The sequence below is a fragment of the Oryx dammah genome, unplaced genomic scaffold (genome assembly GCF_014754425.2).
Source record: "Oryx dammah isolate SB20612 unplaced genomic scaffold, SCBI_Odam_1.1 HiC_scaffold_28, whole genome shotgun sequence".
Classification (NCBI taxonomy): Eukaryota; Metazoa; Chordata; class Mammalia; order Artiodactyla; family Bovidae; genus Oryx; species Oryx dammah.
This window is the reverse complement of record NW_024070212.1, coordinates 54,046,370-54,066,037: the sequence shown is the minus strand read 5'-3', so window position 1 is coordinate 54,066,037 and position 19,668 is coordinate 54,046,370.

Here is a 19,668-nt window from a genome sequence, read left to right as displayed (position 1 = left end):
TGGAGAATGGGCCGGGATATCCAGCACTCCTTCCGTGGTTTCCCAGGTCAGAGTTGAGGAAGGCGGGTGGAGCAGGGACACAGTGCAGAGTAGTTGGAAGAACAGGGGTTTCATATGCAATGGAGCTGGTGTATTTAGCTTCTGGTCCTGCTGAGCCATCCTAATGTGGTCAGAGAAATGTGCCTTGATCTCCCCTGAGAGCATCACCATTCATGGGTCTGGGCCACAGCCATTTTGAAAAGCACCTCAGGACTGGGAAACAACTTCTCTAATTTATGAATCAGGATAACTTGGTACCCTGTTCTGTAATGAACTGAGGGAGAATTCTCTCTCTCTGGGATTTTTCAAATTTTCCTTAAACCATTTGACTTAATAGTGTTGCTTCTGGGATTCCCTGTGTCTTCTGACACAGATACCGCCTGAGTTAAATGAACATATATTAACCTGAAATATACCCACTTAAAGTCTGGAAAAATGAGGACTTATACAAACATTTCTATTCTATTCATAGGTCAGAGTTTTAAAAGAATGCTCATATTTACACTTTATACATTTTATTATAGTTGTTCAGTCCATTCTTATTGAGAAACATCATTCAAGAAGGTGCAACTGTCTATGTCTCCTTTCTGGACTGATCAGCCACCTTGATTATTACTGACTATTGCACCTACGGTGGCCCTTTCTCAGTTGTCTCTGAGCCCATGAGAGTCTTTCTGAATTTTCTTGCCATCCTCATACCCAAATGGATTTTTGACCTGGCCTATGGGGTTTAGGACAGTAGAAACTAGCTTTAGGGCAAAGAGCTGTTAGAGAGATTTCCTTTTAGGAAAGAGTATAAAAGTCCTATCTGTTTAGGGGCAGTTTTACAGGATGCTTTTCCTGGTAGCCATAGCTCCCCCTGCTGCCCAGTTAGCGGCAAGAGAGGTCGAAGGAACCTCTGAAAAAGGACAAAGCGGGGCCTACCTGGAATCAGGATGGCCCTGGGAGCTAGATATTGAAGGCTGTTAACCTCAGCTTAAAAGTCTAGGGCCTCAAGCATGCTCAGGGTGAGGAAAGGTAGTGAATGACTCAGGAAGGCAGGTGTGGGTCTTTAAGCGTGGGAGAACAGAGAGAGGGGGACTGGATTTTAAACATGGCACCACCAACTGTTGGTTAAAGATCAAAACTGCAGGTAAGAGAATACCTTGGACTCCCATGCCTGTGTAACTCCCTGGCAAGTTCTGCAAGTCTCCATCACTTGCTCATGCATGCGTGACATTATTCTCGACTTCTAATAGCAGCTCTGTCAGCTCTTTAGCTGAGGGCAAGTTACATATCCTCTGCCTCAGTTTTCTGATCTGTAAAAAGGATTTATTTGGTGACTCAATTAAAAAAAAAATGTATTGATCACCATGCCCCACATTTGTATAGAAACAGCCAACATATATTGACTATTGCTATTATTTTAGTTATTATTAATATTTTTAATTGGTTCTGCATATTGGAGTTACCTGGAGTTGTTTCTCTCTTTTTTTAATGGTACTATTTTTATTTTCTAAATAAGCTATAATTGAGTTTCACTATCCATAACTTCAAACTATAGAGGTTTTCAAAAGCTTAATTTTTATAGTTGCATACTTGCCTTAAAATATACACTGATTTGCTTTTATTAATGATGGAGTTGTTTTTAAAATGCTAATGCCTGGGTATCCGTCCTAGAGATTCCGATTTAACTGATGTGGGGAGTGGCAGCGGCATTGGGATTTTTTAAAGCTCTCAGGTGATTATAATATGCAGGAAGTCTGAGAACCATCTATCTCTCCAGAGTCCCTCAGCATCCCTCTTCTTCTTTTTTATTTTTTTTTTCTTTTTTTTTTTCATTTTTTTCAGCATCCCTCTTCAAAGACTAATATTTCACAGGGAGATGGTCCCTTGTGCTAGGTAGAGTGAAGGGCCTTCTGCAGTGTTGGGCTAGCTACGGGTCTTGGGGGAACATGGTCTTTGCTCAACTGTGATCTCTGGATATGCAGCATCTGAGTCACTTGCGAGCAGGTTAAATTCTCATGTCCCATCTCAGTCTTTGGGATCAGAGCCTCCATTTTAACAAGGTCACCATGTGATCTGTACACAAATTCAAGTTGGAGAAGCCGTGCTCTAACACATACTTTCTCTCTCTCTTTCTTCTCCTTCTTGCTTGGATTTCTTTTTTTCACCATGGACAATATCCTTTCAAAGAAAGCCCCTAGTCTTTATTTCAAGTCTCCTCAGATTCGAATATCCTTATTATTTTTTTTTTCAGCTGCCACACGTAGTTTGAGTTTTTAATACCTGTCTCAACTCACAAGCACCCACTTCATGTCTGCTGATAGATGGGTACTGGACCTCTTGTGTAGCTTCTAAAAATATTCCTTCTAGGGCTCTTGCAAATACCCTGATCTGGCCAGCTTTAGTCTATTGTTGAGACAAGGTTGGCATTTGATAGAAGATCTTCTGTACATCACAGCTGGGAGACCAAATTTAGAGGATGATTATTATTTACTAAAGGCTTAAAAGGGGAATAAAATCCTCCATTAGAACTTAGTCATTAAGGTTAACAGTAAACCATAAAATGAATGGAATATTGGCCCTGTGAACAGGTTCCCAAAATAGTACTAATGTTTTTAACTAAAACTGGGAAGACCAGACAAGGCCTTGGAAGGAGGGTATGGGAGTAGAGTGCATGATTAGAAAAGAGACTAAACTTCAACAGAAAGTTAACTGCTATGACATGAGCACGCCCCCCTCCCTCCTTCCCTCCCTTTCTCCCACCCTCACCCACTCCATTTCAAACAGAAAAAAAAAAAATTAAGTGTGAGTATTAAAAGATTCATATTGAGACAGAAATAACACAAGCATTACTATGGGCTGTCTTCACTTTTTTCCTCTCTTATTCTTCTAGAGACACAAGGTCCTGTTTATGATGCTTTTATGTCTATAAACAATTTAGGGAAAGACACTGAAACCAAATCTGTAAACGTGCAAGGCTCCTGGTTTGGGGAGGAGGGGGGCGGGGTGAGAGGGAGATACAAATTGCAAAGAGCAGAATAATCAGACACAGAGGGACTTTGATCTTCTGGAGACCTCAGCTAATAGATGTTAAGTGCAGTTCAGTGGAAGTAATAACCCATGAAGAAAACAAAATCTGCAAAATGATAAAATGCTGCAGTCGACTGATCAAGGAAGACATTGGAAAATTACTATGAAAGCATCCTTAACCCAGCAGACCCAAGGTGAAGAAAGGGCTATGTCTGCCAACCAGCAGCCAGACATTCCAGGCAGACTTAGCTGTCTCCCATTCTGCGGCCAGATTAACACTCTGTGGAACTTGAGTGCTTTCTCACTGAAAAGGCATGAACTGGCACCATTGCAATCCTGGGCTTCATAATCTCTCCCAGTTACGCCATAGTGAATCACCCCACGGCTGGCCATGTGCTCTGTGGGGGCATTTCAGGCCCGTTGTTACAGGTAATCAATTAGTCCAAGGAAAAAAATTTCTGAATAGTGTCCAAATGAAGTGTTGGTCATTTTCTTTCTTCCTTTTTTTTTTTTGACATCAGAACATAGTCAAGACATATTAGACATTCTGCAAGAAATTAAAATCTTACCAAGAAAACCATTTAAGCAGAAATTTGTAAATTATAAACATTTTAAATGCAATTTAAAAATCCAGATACTTTATAAAAGGGAACTCCTTAACACAGTTTAAGTAATATTTTATTATGTGTATTTGTTAATTGAGTAATGACTCATTATACACATTGAGTAAAGTAGGACAGAATTAATTTAATCTGTCTATAGATGGAACTGAAATTTTATTATCAGAAGAAAATCTAAAACTTGAAGCAGTTTGATAAATTTAGTCTGAACAGATTCTTTATTACAAAAAGTTTTTTTTTAAAAAACAACAAAAAATAACAACAAAAAGCCACCAGAGAATGTAAGTTAAAATTCAGGAAACTAGGAGAAAATGGAAAAAATACTATAAGAGCCACACCTTCCTACGTTTCATGTAATGGCTAATTAAACATATGGAATACATTATCTGGACCACGTATTAATGTGTTTGGATAGGGTGGGAGCAAACAAATGAAAATAAAGGAAAGCTATACGGTTATAATCCAGACATGATGTGGACAAGCTCTGCTGGGCAAAAGCATTGGTTCATCTTTGAAAAATGTACGTTAGAACACTTAAAAGCAATAATCTTGCTTAGAGGATTCTTCTTATCAAGAGAAAAATTGAACTTGGCAAACCTCAGATAACATTACTTTGGTATCTGCAGAGAATAATTCCAGGACTCCCTCAGATACCAAAATCCCCAGATGCTCAAGTCTGTTACATAAAATAGCATAGTATTTACATATAACCTACACACATACTCCCATATACTTTAAATCATCTGTAGATTACTTACAACACCTAATACAATGTAAATGCTATGTAAATAGTTGTAAATACAATGTAAATGCTATGTAAATAGTTGCTGGTGTGCAACAAATTCAAGTTTTGCTTTATAGAACTTTCTGGAATTTTTTTCAAATATTTCCTATCTGTGGTTGGTTGAATCCACGGATGTGGAACCAAAGGATATGGAGGACCAACTGTATAGATGAGTGCTGACATCCAAAAAGAACAAAAAATTACACCACGGATTTGTTCTGGTGCATTTAAACTCTCCAGATTATTTTCTCGTGTTGAAAGGGCATTGGTTAGTAGGGACATGTGCCCTTAGTAACCACAGTGCTGCTCCTCAATGGAGTATTTACACAGACTAGCCCTTTAAAATGTATTTCCTGGATGGCGAAACCTGAGACTGGGCCCACATGATGCCAAAGGAACTTAACCGAAAATTAAAACTCCAAGCCTACCAAAAATTGTTGGAAAAAATATTTTATTTGATATATATATATGTATATATATACATATTTAGTTCTTAAACGAATTGAATCCTTGTTTTGAAGGCCTGTGGGATGGGCCCAGCTCCTACTGCAAACTAACTGGGTGGTTAAGATGAGGACTGTCATCTCAGCCTCCGAGTTTCCAGTCCATTCCTCAGTGGCTGCGTCATGTTCCCTCTCACCAACAACCGTCCTTATCTATTATATGCATATAACACAATTTAGACTAAGCATGCTGAGTGGATTAACTAATAATTGCAAACCACTTTGGAAATAGAAAATAGCCCATACGTGCACAGAATTACTAATGATTAGACAATAGACTGTCCTAAATTTTACTTTTCATTCAAATAAACCTTTTCTTGATGAAAGTTGTGCCGTTAAACAAAAGACTCTTTTTTTACTAGAAGTTTTCACGGTATTTTCATTTAGGTTGAATTTCTGTTCTTCAGACCCATATTTCTGCCAATTTCTATCTCTTGTGCTTTCTCTGGCACAACTGAAAGAACAAAGTTAATAACAGAGAAAGGACAAGCTTTAAAAAGTGCTGCATTTATCGTCTGGTGTAATTCTGCTATTAAATGGTCTTGGCATTTGGGAAATTCTTCTCCATTTTACTTTTTTACTTAGAGAAAAAAACTGAAAACATGGAATTTATACTAAAAATAATTCTTCTCCATCTTTTACTTTCTCAGTCTTTTCCTCTCTTGCATTCAATATTATCCCTCCTACCTCTGTAGGATAGTACGAGATAAATGCTGGGCCTTTGTTTTCTCCTTCACTTTTCTAGAAGTAACACACTCATGCTCTTACACACACACATACATGCATCCCACACACGTGGTTTGCGTAGAATTATTTTTCACTCTGATTTCTGCCTGTGGAACAGATTGAAGATTTTACCATCCAAAACCCACAAAGAGAAAACTCCTACTGTGGTCTTCAGAATTTCCATTCAGTTGGTTTGCCTGCCAAGTCCAGTGACCAGGACCACCGCTCCTGATGGTGGGGAGCATATGGTACTGCTGTGAATAGTTTTGCTCTCACTGCTGTGAAATCCCACGCCCTCCCACAGAATGTGTTTGGAGGAGCTGATGGTAAGTGTTGCTATTCAGCACAGCTCTGTCTCTGCTTGTGGAACCCATTCCTTTAAACAATGCAACGAAGACATAACTACAGGTCTTCGCAGGCCCTGGCTTAGCAAACAGCTTCAGGATTAATGGTGACCTGTGATTATTCACTGTCCCTTCTCCCAGGGAAGGGGAAATTTTCCTTAAGACATCCTGGATTTATCAGGATCCATAAGGGTAAATCAACCACCCATCATTTTTCTTTTTTTTTTTTTTTGGTATTTATTTTCCTCTTTCTCCTTCTTCTCCTAAAAAAAAATCTCAAAGTAGGACACAATCTCCAAGTTAAATTGGGGCTCCAAAAAGAGCACTGGACTTGGCATTGGAAAGCCTGAAGTATCAAACATGAACTAGCCTTGTAACTTTGGGCAAATGTATTCCGTGCCTCTTCTATGAAACAGATGGTGTAGGCCCTTTATGCTCCTTCCAGTTCTAAGACTGTATGTATTTGTCAAATTCAACCCCTCCCCTCTCCAACCTCATCTCTAGAAAAGTCTCTTTCTAAACCACTCAAAATAAATGATTCTCTTTCATTGTATAACACAGCTTTCAGGAACTTACTTGGTAGCTTGTTTCTGGGATTATTCACCTCTGAAGTCAAGGGCTTCTTCTGTTTGTTTAGCAAAACTCTCTTTCCCGCTACAGTATAAGGCTGCTTTTTTTCTCCTTCTGTTTCCTGTGAAAACAGAGAACAATTCTTTGGAATCCCACTTATAATAACTTTTCTTACGCATGCTAATTGTTACTGTCACTCTTTCATGCCTTGACCCTTAAGATGTGTATTCTAATGTACTTATTGTCTCTTCTGCACCTCCTCCTGTCCTGATCACCACGCTCTTGCTTTATCAAAAGAGATGTGTGATGAGTGAGCCACTGACTTGGGCTGTTTGGAGGCCTAGCAAACAGCTAGGCCTGATTCCGTGGGTGCCACATCCGCTGGTGTGCAATGGGAGGGGAAAGGAGAGAGAGCCTTTCCTCGGCTGTTGAAGAGGGCTGTGGAAACTGAAGTCACAGACATGCTTCAGCGAAGGATGAGGATTTGCCCAGATGGGAAGCCTCAAGTACACAGGCACTTATACATCTACTTATCTTGAGTCTCAATGATGCTGTTTATGAGTGAGCTATTCAAATGGAGAGAGAAACCCACAGAGAAGGAAAAATAACAGGTTGGAGTGATTATGTACAGGAGGAGAGGCCCTCGTAGAAATCCAATGAGAAAGGAAGAAGGGAATAAAATTAAGGATGATTAATGGCAGATCTTTAATGGTTTCTTGGGATCCAAAGGACCAGGGCAATATAGAGTAAAAAACACTTGATAAAGGAAAGGAATATAAATGTGAAGGAAAATGCATCATTCTACAGATGTTGACAGGCTCTGAGGATGGGCACACATCCCTCCAGAGCAGAAAGGACCTGTCACCTCCGCCCAACCACACACACAGAGAGGCACCCTAGCTGGCATGGCATCTTCTGGTATTTCTGGGAAATTCTCTCCAGCTGTATTCCAGCAGGGCCAAGCAAAATAACTGTGGCAATAGATGAGAGTGAATAATAAAAAAATGGATTTTGGTTTTTAGGAACATTTAGTTCAGGGGCCCAGGCATTTCTCCTTCTAATTGTGTTCTTAAATATACTGTAAGGGGCATGTGTGTGTGTGTGTGTGTGTGTGTGTGTTGTTCAAAGTATCTGCCTGAGAATTAGAACACAGATTAGAGTTTTAGTTACAATGGACACAGCCGTAGTCTCCTGCCACCCCAGTTCTTACTACTCCCACCCCCCACATCAAGCTTAGAATGGCAATAATGTTTAAAGCTACTTATAATGGGAAATAGTAATATCTGCCATTTATGGAGTTCTTACTATATGCCAGCATTGTGGCATATTTTCACATTTAATTTTCACAGCAATATATGAGGTAATTACAACATTTGATAGCGCTTTTAAAATGTCAGATGATATTCTAAATATCTTATACATGTGTATATATGTACCTATATGTAATATACATTTTATGTGGCTTCCCCAATGGCTCGAGCAGGAAAGAATCTGCCTGCAATGCAAGAGACTCAGAAGATGCAGGTTTGATCCCTAGGAAGGAAAGATCCCCTGGACGAGGAAATGGCAGCTCACTCCAGTATTCTTGCCTGGAAAATCCCATGGACATAGGAGCCTGGTGGGCTACAGTCCATAGGGTTGCAAAGAGTCAGGCAGAACTGAGCATACATGCATCTCCAAACTTTATACATATATATATGTATATAAATTTATTTAGGTACATGATGATACGTTTTTTGACATATGAAGGCACTAAGGCACAAATGTGTAAAATAACCTTCAACAAAGCGCTAGTGTCGGAGTCTAGATTCGCCACTCAAATCTGACTTATCTCATTAGACTGTAAGCTCCATGAGAGTAATAATTACATGTGGTTTGTTGTCAAATCCTGATGCCTTGGACACAGTAAACACTCACACAGAAGGACTGAGTGATTGAATATAAAACCTATAACATTAACCTCTATGCCATATCAAGTGTTATGCGCTTTAGTCGTGTCTGACTCTTTGCGACCCCATGAACTGTAGCCCACTAGGTTCCTCTGTCTATGGGATTTCCCAGGAAAGAATACTGGAGTAGGTTTCCATTTCCTTCTCCAGGGGATCTTCCTGACCCAAGGATCGAACCCAGGACTCCTACATTGTGGGCAGGTTCTTTACTGTCTGGGCCACCAAGACACTGAGCAAATAGGTATCCCCCAACATCAAGTGAACCAAAACTAGACAGGAAATAGCACTAGAAAAATAGTCATTCATTTAATCATCATTCTTTCAACAAGTATTTTTCAAACACCTACTATTTGCCAGGGTGTAGCCTGGGTACAAGTGGCACCTTCTCTTACAGAAGAGAAAAGTCATGTGACTTGTTCTGATACCTCCTATACCCAGGAAGATTTGCCTCCAACTTTCCTTCATACCCTTCATGTTGCCCCCCCAACCCCGACTATCTCCCACAGCTAAGAAAATGGGCCCAGCAACATGGGGGAGGCAGTTCTAATTTCATGCAAGCAGCTCACAGACATATTTCACTTATTTTCCCTCAGTCTTAGGCTTGAAGGACCCTCTGGGGATAATGGCTCAGTGCTAGGGAGAGCATGGGGTCTGCATGCAGCAAATCTCAGAGGGAGGGACTGCAGATTGGAGACATTTTATTGTTTTCTCCTTTCTTGCTTTGAAAACTTGCCAAAAAGAGAGATCTATTTGAGTGGTTTGCAAAATCCATCTTAAGGTCAACCCTAATTAACTTGAGACCTGGCAGCTGTATGGTTTCCACGTTGTTACGCAGCTGCCAAAGGCAACTGAGGTGCCCACCTTCAATGGCAGTGGTGAGTTTGGACTGCCTGCCTGGCTCCTGCAGCCTCCCAGACCAACTTGGCCTCCATGACGTGTAGAATAGGTCAGTGCCAAAGAGAAAATCTGTCCTATACTTGGGTTGAAGTAGACTGATGCAGGAGTTTAGAATTTCATATTTTGGTAAGTTTAGGGAAACATGGACACCAATTGTATCACATAGTAGGTACTCAAACAGTCTTCTATTTCTCTACTCTAAGAGGCACGTGGAACAGAGCCATCACTAGCCATAACCAGCCTAGACAAGGCAAATCACAGTTAATTCGACCCTCAAAAGCTAAACAAATTTTGGCTTTAATCCACTGAGATGTGGAGTGGATTGTTATGTGATAGTTCTATGACAGTAGCTAACTGATACATCATGGGTTTAGAAGACAGGAGTTGGAGATTGCTTTATTTTAAACGTGGAGTTCATTAGTGAAATTTGCAAATATATTTACTTCCCCATATTTGGTGAAACTTCAGATACACTTTTGAGTAAAATTTTGAGAGGAGAAGGAAGAAGTTTTGCTAAAATTATCTTTTTAGTTCAAATGACAACTTAAATGGTATCCGAAGCATTTTAAATTGCCGGATTATGAATGTTTGAAAACTTGCCATTAGGTCTGAGTATTCTAGCTTTAATTTTAGATTTGGGAATTTTAAGCAGGGAGGGACTTAATATATGTAGGTCCAAATCTGATTATAGAGTATGTCTGCATATTGCTTAATATCATTTTCTTTTTGTAAAACCTACATATTTTAGTAGGAGTTTTAGTCAGATTAACGAGGCTTTCAAAATACTGTGTCAAAAGATGGCTCTTGATGGGTCAACAGTAACCTCTGTTTACAAGGTCAGACACATATCTTAGAAAGAAGGACTTTGAAAGAAACCAATTACTACCAAACCAACACAATCACTTGCTAAATAAATCAGTGTTCAAGTCTATCTATAAAACAGAAGCCATGTTCTTCTGGGCATTAGGACTAATACTAGCTGGTAAGCTTCTTCAGGGCAGGGATCAGAACAAATATACACAACATCCACCATATGACTGCTTGGGGAGCTGAAGATGAATGCTACCATCAAAGAAAGGCAAGTTGAAACTCACTTCGCACTACTTAGGATCCAGACCAAATGTTGCTCCACCAGAAAGAATGCATTTTTTTTTTCTCATCTGGGTTCCCCTGGGACCTGTCAGGTCTATTCCCATGTGTGGCACTGCTACTAGGCTCTCAGCCCCTTCAAGACATGAGACACATTGTACTTCTCTAACATCCCCTATATTTAGCAAGATACCTTAAATACCTTGTGAGCTTATTAAGCTCTTGTTAGATAAATTAATGCTAGTACTGCCCCAGTTTATAAATGAGGAATCTGAAAATCAGAAAGATTAGCTGATTTTCTAGAAATCATACAGCTAGACAAAGTTGGGAAATAGATTTGAATGTAGCTCTAGGTGAATCCAGTCTGTTTCTCCTATGCCCTGCTTGAGTCAGGGTTCTGGTGGCAATAAACAACATCGTGCAGGTAAAGTACCTAGCACTCTAACAGATACTGAAAACATGTTGCTGACCTTTTTCATGCCTTACTCTAGGACCAAGGATCCCACTATTGGAGACTTCTTTCTCTTCAGGTGAGTTCATTTTCCTTAGAAGTTATCAACTTACTGCTCATTGAGGAAGTTAGAAAACAAACCAAAAATCCTAGCAGAGTAATGGCTCGTTTATGACATTAAATATCAACTGGAGTATTTTTCAGTCATAAACAATTACGTATATAGGAAGAGCTTAAAATAACATGGAAATGCATTCAACAGTGATGGGGTTTTGGGAATGCAGCATCTAATTTCTTTTTTAATATGTGCAATATTTTTGCAGTACTATCACAATGCTTCCAAAATTAAATATATTTAAAAAAACCAAACAAACAAAATTAAATATATTTAAATATATTGAGAAAACAATGGAGGGAAAGGTTAGAAGCAAGTTGGCAATATTTGTCTTTAGACAATAATAACAAGGATGATTTTTGTCATCTTTCTACTTTGCTGAAATTTTCAAGTTTCAAAAAATGAGCATGTCTTATTTTTATACCTGAAAGGCTTTCACAGTAGCCCCCATAATGCATTTCCTGCTTCCCCATCTGCATTTGGTAGATGGACCACTGTAACCATTTTGTCCAACTTTGTCAATGCTTCCACTCTTTTCTTATGGTATCTAAACCTCTCTATTGAACTTAATGGTTTCCATATTTACCTCTTCTGTTACCTGATTGTGAGTTCATTAAGGGCAGGAATTGTCTGATTCCTCTGCAGTTTTCCAGTACCCAACTAGAACACAGTCCCAAATAGTACACTCATGAATTTTTGTTGAATGGATGCTATTTCTCATGACTAAATTCATAATTGGCACCATGACCTCCATGAAAAAGCAGAATAGGAAAATGTGTATGTTTATATGTGTGTATTTCAACAGAGTCAGAGCTTGCAAACACTGTACTACATGTTTTCACATCTTCCTTCAATTTTGCACATTCACAAATTAGAAAATAAAACTAAAAATGCAGTTGAGTGTTTTTTCCCTTCCACATTGCCTTTTCTGAATAATGATGACTAGTGCTCAGTATGCATGTTTGTCTAACATGAAGTCTGTAAATTCTCTGAATACAGGCAAAATGTATGGAAATTATATCAAATCTAATTTAAGTGTGTTTTCTTAAAATTAGAATGTATAATATTTACTTTCATGAGCAGAACAAATAATACAATTAGTGTTTATTCTTTGACTGCTCTTTTCCTAAACAGCTCAGTTAAAACATGCAGGCAACACAAAAACACAGAGCTTCCCAGTCAATGTTCCAAGTTTCATATGTTAAACAAAGACAGGCCAACCTTAAACCTTTTGATAAATACGATGCTTGTGGTAACTGCAGCATTCACTTCGTATCCCATTTCTCCAAGTTCCTGTCAGCCAGATGTCACTTGCAATGCAAACACTAGAAAAATATGAAATAATAATTTCATACATCATCTATGTGTGCGTGAGCCAGTCAAACATTCAATACAAATTCAAACTGCTACTACACACAGAGCAAATATCATCCAAATAATATTTAAAATGATTGAAAGGCTTTTGATTTGGAAGTGTATTCTCTTAAGCTAAGTGGTCCCCAAGACCATCTAGAAAATTCAATTGTTTCATTTTTAAAATGTTTTCTGCCCAAAATTATATCAAACCCTAATGTCTCAATAGAAACACATGGGATTGGATTGCTGACTGGGCGCCTGATGTCAAAGAAAAATCTAATTTCACAATGGCATTTCCTCATACTGTCTCACCAAAACACAAAATTGATAAAATTTTAATGGATAATTTTCAGAAGCAGAATGTTAACCATTGGGAAAATATGAAGGGAAAGTTAGCATTGTAGCGCAAGAGAGGCAAAGTGAAGGAAAGAATTGACTATAAATACAGATATACAATGCTGTATAAAAAGCACTCTTAAAAGCTTTTTCTTATCAAAACCAGAACTTCAACTTTAAAACAGGCCTTACTATCAAGACATAAGCCTTTTCTGTGTCTAAGTTTCTCTTCCTAAATCTTTTCTATTTTGTAAAATGACATAGGAAAAAGAATCATACTGTAAGCTATCGTATTAGATATTCATTTGCACCGTGTTGATTTCTATTTTTGATGTTAGCTATAAAAACAAGCATGTCTACCCTCAGCTTCAATTAGAGATAAGAGAGAATGGTATTAGATTCAGCCCCATTTCTTTTCACCAAGGCTCTGAACATCATCTCTTTCTGCTTGCTGTTTAGTTGAATTTCCCTGCCTGCCTGCAGGGGAAAAGGTCCCATTCCCTTTGTTTTAAGGAGGAAACTCGATGCTATACAAAAAGCATGGTTCAGAGTAGATAGCTCTTCATCCTGACTCTGTGACCTTCAGCATGTCCCTTACCATCTTTGAGTCTCAGTGTTCTCATCTGTAAGGAAGAGAGAGCAATTCCTACCTTATTGTTTTCTTGTGATGTTTAGGAATAAAACTAAAAATATCCGACGCAGTGCTTGAGGAAGAACTCAGATATTATCCTATGATGATTCTAATTTCTTTGGGCTTCTAATACTTGCTTTCTTGGATTCAGCCTTTCCTAAACACATCTCTTTCGGCCATCTTCACACAAGTTGGCAGAATGGGCAGGGTTCACATAAAGTGCTGAGGGAGGAAGCGGTAGCCTTCACTGGGCAGCTTTGCCAGAGTGACCCTGGTATCAGTGAGGTGGGCAATGTGACAGCCAAGCCGCTACCCACTCATAGTCTCTGTGTAACCTGGAGCCATGGGCTTGAGGCACTGGTGACAGCACAAGATGGCAGCTGCTAATCTCTTATAGGAGTCTTGCTCCTTGGGAACACTGAGGATGGCCATCCATTTTCCTCAGGACCCCGCCTCCATACCACCAAGGTTCTCTAAAGTGGACCTCAGGATTTTTAAAGTGGAGTCAACTACAACACTGATGTTCCTGCTTAAAACACCTGAAATTGACTAGAAATATATTTAGCATTTTCCCCTCCCCTCTCCCTCAGCTCCCTGTCCTTCAGCTCCCTCTCCTTAGCTCTCATTCGTCTTCTCCACTACATTATATTTTCCTATGAGCAGGTCCTGGTTCTTAAAGTATCCTCGTATGCGTTTTTCTTGTCTCCAGCCCTAGCACAAGGCTTTGGATTAGGCAGATCATTAATAAATATCTAGTACTTAATATTGAAGTTAGTTCTTTCTCTTGAGGCAGCTTATTTGACTGAATAAAACTGACTATTTATTAGCCTAGATGAGGAGACTGTATGGTATAGTTGCTGACAGTATAGGGTTTAAAATCAAACAGAAACAGTTATCCCAACTCCTCTACCTTTACTTACCATTGTGGGCAATTTTTAAAAAATGTCTCTGAGTCTTAGTTTCCTCAATTGTAAAATGGGAATGATAATCACTTCTTCTTAGGATTCTTCCAAATAGCATTGCCAGATAAAATACAGGTGGTGGTAATGGTTTAATCACTAAGTTGTGTCCTACTCTTTGCGATCCCATGGACTGTAGCCTGCCAGGCTCCTCTGTCCCTGTTATTTTCCAGGCAAGAATAATGGAGTAGGTTGCCATTTCCTTCTCTAGATAAAATACAACACCTCCCACCCCCGCCCCCGCCCACCTTAAATATGAATTTCAAGTAGAAAACATTTTTAAGTATAAGTATATCCCCAATACTGTATGAGACATATTTATACTGCAAAGAATGTGTTACTTATCTGAAATTCAAATGTAACTAGATGTTAACTAGATTTTAATTTGCTAACTACGGCAACCCTAATTATAAAGACTAAATGAAACAATACATTTAAAAATGCAGTTACTAGCTTCGTGCCCATTGGCTAGTAGGTGCTTATTAAGTTTTATCTCATTATCTTCTACCCTCATGGGGCTATTGTGCAATTAAATGCCTGGTGCATAGTACCAGTTCAATAAATCTCAATGTGCTTTTCTTCTCAAGGCTCAACCCCAAAGAATATGCTTTATGCCTTCAACAGAGGAGAGATCTCATCGACTTGCAACATTTTTCTCCAGGTGGCTTGCCTGCTTCTTTCTCCTTCCCAGGGCATGTTAACCTCATGGAGTCCAGACGGTTTGACATGGCCCTGGTGAAAGGGCAAAACTGAAGGGACCAAGTTGTTGATACAGGTCCCCCTCAATTTAAGGCAACTTGATCTCTGAAAATCTGAATTTACTGTGGAAATAGATGTTAGAAATTCTTTAATTTGCGAGCCCTCTGAATTGTAGAGAAGAGTTTGATTTACAAAAACACAGAAGTAAGATAACCTGTTCAGCGAAAAATCTGCTACCTAAAGTGTGCTATAAAGGCATCGCTAACAGCTCTATAAAACTCTGCCTTGCTTCCACAGGCACCCCTCACCCTGCAAGACAGCTCTTCCGGACACTGTTATTCATCAGGACAGAAAAGCTTTCTTCTGTGACTGTTGCCAAATGCCCTCCTGGGGCGGCTAGGCATGAACTTGGCTATCCGCAAAAGATATGGGCCAGGGTTTTAAGGACACTTTTTGTTTTCTTTACAAGTTCAGTGTTGTTCTTCTCTGAGAAGCCAGAGATAGTGCATAGGATATGATTCAATGGAAAGTCTTTGTATGAGAAAATGGCTCTTTCAACGTGGTCTATCTGAGGATCAGCACATTTGGAGTCTGTCCGACCCATGGTCCCAGACCTACAGCTGGTTCTGCCGGACTAGAGAGAAGCTGCCAGCATCCTGGGAGAAACTCCCTTTTGCCCCAGTTTTTTCCCCATGTCTGGAAAATAGTTGGGGCTTAAAACTTTTGAATATTTCTAGATTACACATCAAATCATTCCATGGGAATCGAGTCCTTGGCTGACAGCAGAGAGCAGGTACTGTCCACTTCCTTCAACTCATATTCTCATGTAAACAGGCGGCCACCGTGGTACTCAGCACCAGCTGCAGCTTCTGGGTGGTCCTGTAGGAAGTTCCAAGCAGATTGCAGTGGAGTCTCCTAGGCTGGTGGTCACACAGCTCGAGTAAGCATCTGTGGGAGAGAGCACACTCTCCAAACTCCAGTCTCGGGTGGAAATATCAAAGCAAAATCTAACTTCCCAGAGAAGGTCTGTGCTTCAGAATTAAAAAACAAAGCTGAACCAGACAGAAACATAGAAGCAAACAGTGAGCGGATTTTTCTGACAAGCAATCATCAATATAAAAATTTGGGTGTTCTGCCCTCCTTTTCTCTTGGGCATATGGAAGCAGAGTCTTCTTAAGTATGTGCTAATTGATCAGTGTGATGGCACACAAAGGTATGGTCTCCTGAGAATTTCCACACCTTTCCTTAGGAAGGTAAATGGGGGATTTCTGGGGTGGAATCCCACCTCCACCACTTATTAGCTGTTTAACAAGTTACTTAAACTTTCTGTGTTGTTGTGAGAATATAAATGCATTAATACACACAAAGGTTTAGAACACTGCCTGGCTATAGTAAGCCTTAGAGAAGTATTAACTGTTCTCAACATAATTAAAATGTTAATAGCCATGCTCTGTGTGTGTACAATGTTTTATAGTTATAAAGTACTTCTTCCTCTCTTTTGGTGGATCTGTAGTGGAGTTGAGGTGGAGTGAGACTGAGAAAGCTCCTTTTTTTTTTTTTTTGCATTGAGAGAAGGGAGAAATAGAAGTAATCAGATGGCTCACTGAGATTGTTCTAGGTAGGAAGGGTGGTATATGTGACTTAGAGGTAGAAGAGGTGCGTTCCATAAAGGAGCTATTGAGATGGTTGCTGGGTTGGAACTGAGAATCCACAGCAACCCAGGGACATGGACAGTCAGTGAATAGAAATGAATGGAAATTAAAATAAATGTTTATAAAGAACTTACAAAGAAAAATCAGGAGTTTAAATGTGATTTTGGAGACAACTAAGGTCATGGGTGATGATTTAACATTTTGAGAAGAACCTAAGTTGACTTGCCCTATACCTTACTCTAAGTCTATTACAGATGAAGTTTTAGGGTTGAATGTATAAAAAAAATTTAAAGAGCATAGACTAACCAGAAGAGAAAATTTAAAATGAAAAAGTATTTTGGGTGGGTTTAATTTTCTAAGCTTTGAGTCAATAGATCAAATATTTTTGAGTATTCACACTTTCCTTATGGTATTTATGGACCAAATCAGATAAATCAATTTTAGGGCATAAAAGTAGCCCTTCCAATAGAAGTTTTTTGCTTTTCCAAGTTTCATCTTTCCATCAAGACCCTCAGGCAGGGGATATATAGTCTGTGGTGAAAAGTGAAAGTGAAGTTGCTCAGTCTTGTCTGACTCTTTGTGACCCGTGGACTGTAGCCCACCAAGCTCCTCTTTTCATGGGATTCTCCAGGCAAGAATACTGGAGTGGGTTGCCATTTCCTTCTCCAGGGGATCTTCCCGACCCTGGGATCGAACCCAGGTCTCTCACATTGCAGGCAGACGCTTTAACCTCTGCACCACCAGGGAAGCCCTGGTTCAAAAAACAGGAAGAAGTATAAAATTTTATGTCTTCTGTGGTATCTCCTTTGAATTGTCATATTTTTAATTTTCTATTAATTTAATGCTAAGTAAACAAAAATTAAGATTTTTAATTATTAGCATGAATTTTATTTACTGTTCATCTTTATATTGGCAATGCCAGTTTTAAATGTAAATACAAAAGTACTTACATTATGTGCAGAATTACTGAAATTGCATAAGTTTTATTTCATAGTTTGTACATGCATATGTATTTTGCTACCAAAGAGTGGTAATGGTACACAAAACTAACTCAACTGTTTTTATCACATTTATTTATACATATAAATTCACCAACATGGTGCTTTCAATTTACTGACTAAAAGGTAAGGAAGACAGGAAAACAAGGACTCTGGATTGCCCTACTACTTCCTTTACTTCTGTGTCATCATTTTCAGCTTAAGTGATTGGCTAACACATGGATGTAACATGAGTAAGAAGGATATGATATGATTCTTTGATTGTTTGCATTTCTTAGAACACCATGCCTTCTTTATATGTTCTATGTTTGAAGCAAATTCTGGTGAAATGAAAAACCTAGCAACTGGGACATATCAGCATCCCCTCTCCTTTGCTTATAGTCATGGATATAGCATTTTGACCTTGTACTTGCTTTGAGTCTTCCACGGTAACTCCCCCATATTGTAGGTCCAACAGAATTGTACACACATCCGGGGCATTGTGAATTCCAAGTGTGAATGGGGCAGCAAGGACAGACAGACATGCATATTGTATATGTATATTCCCTGTTCATGTGCCTGCTCCATTCTACCTTAGAGTGTCACCTACAGAACACATTCCAAGATTTAATTGCTAAGAATTTTAAGATAGTGACAGCCCAGTATCATTAGTCCCATGAGACTGCTTAGGTACACACCAGTGAAGTAGGCCACATCTTTAAGCAAAGTTCTCCTTCATCTCAGTTTCAGTTACTGTACTGTCTTTGGAGCACCCTCAGTGTAATATAGTTCAAACAAGTCTTATATAGTGGTATCTATCATTTAAGCCTGTAGTGGTCTCTTTTAGACTCATCATAAGCTCTTGGAAAGGAAGAACTGTATTATATAAGAATTTGCATCTTCAGCAGAATGCTGTGTTTATGGGAGGTGTTGCTGTGAATATTGATGGCGGTGAGCACCCCACACAATGTCACTCACCGAATCCTTGAAACCAGAGGTAGTAGTACTTCTTATTCTATTCCTACTTGCTAAATCCTTTATGTCAAACTAACAAAAAAGTGAGGTACCTTGGTTCCTACTTCTGATGTTCCTTTTTAACCTGTCACATCTTGAGGAATCACCAAAAATTTACCTTTCTAGTATGGGTGAACTTTCTGATTCTTTCTTAGTCTGTAGCTACAGTGTGCAGGCCCCCATACTATCTCAGTCCAAAAATTGTAGGGTGCTTCTACCACCTCCAAGTTTAATCCCTGTGAAGACGCAGTGTATGCAACCACTGCTAGGATCTTGGACAATCAAATCTTTGTGTGTATAAGATACAAATCCTACACATACAAATATTTAACCCTCAGGGGGAAAATGAAATGACACAATGACTTTAAAATATACAGACATGAGCCAGTTCACCATGGTGAAAAAAGACACTCCAAACTGAGGCCAAAATGTGTGACACATTACTCACCTTTACCCCCTTAAACCCAGGGGCTGCAGCAAGCCCTATACTAACCAAGTAAGATGGTACTGTAAAAAGATTCTAGGTGTATAGGTTAACTATATCTCTAGTATCAAATTGTTTCCAAGGGTGGCCCCAAAAGGGGAGAGTCTTAAAGATTTGCATTTTGTGTTAAAGGACCTAGAATCTATCTAGTAATAAAGGTAAAAGCCAGAGAAGCCAAAATGTCTACCTAGACCAAGGGGATGAACACAGGGCCAGACAGAGGAAATCAAACAGAGAATACTATGGTCCAGATATTTTCTAGACTGCAGTAGACAGCAAATGGAATGACATAGAGCAGATGATTTAGAACGACTTTTGGTGAGTAAGTGGTTCAGTGAATTTAAAGGCATTGACTCTGGTCTAGACACATGGCCAAGGATATGTCAGTATGATCACTGTCCTTGCTGGATAGAACAGCTCGTGGGATAAACAGGATTTACAGAATGAAGAAAAAACTC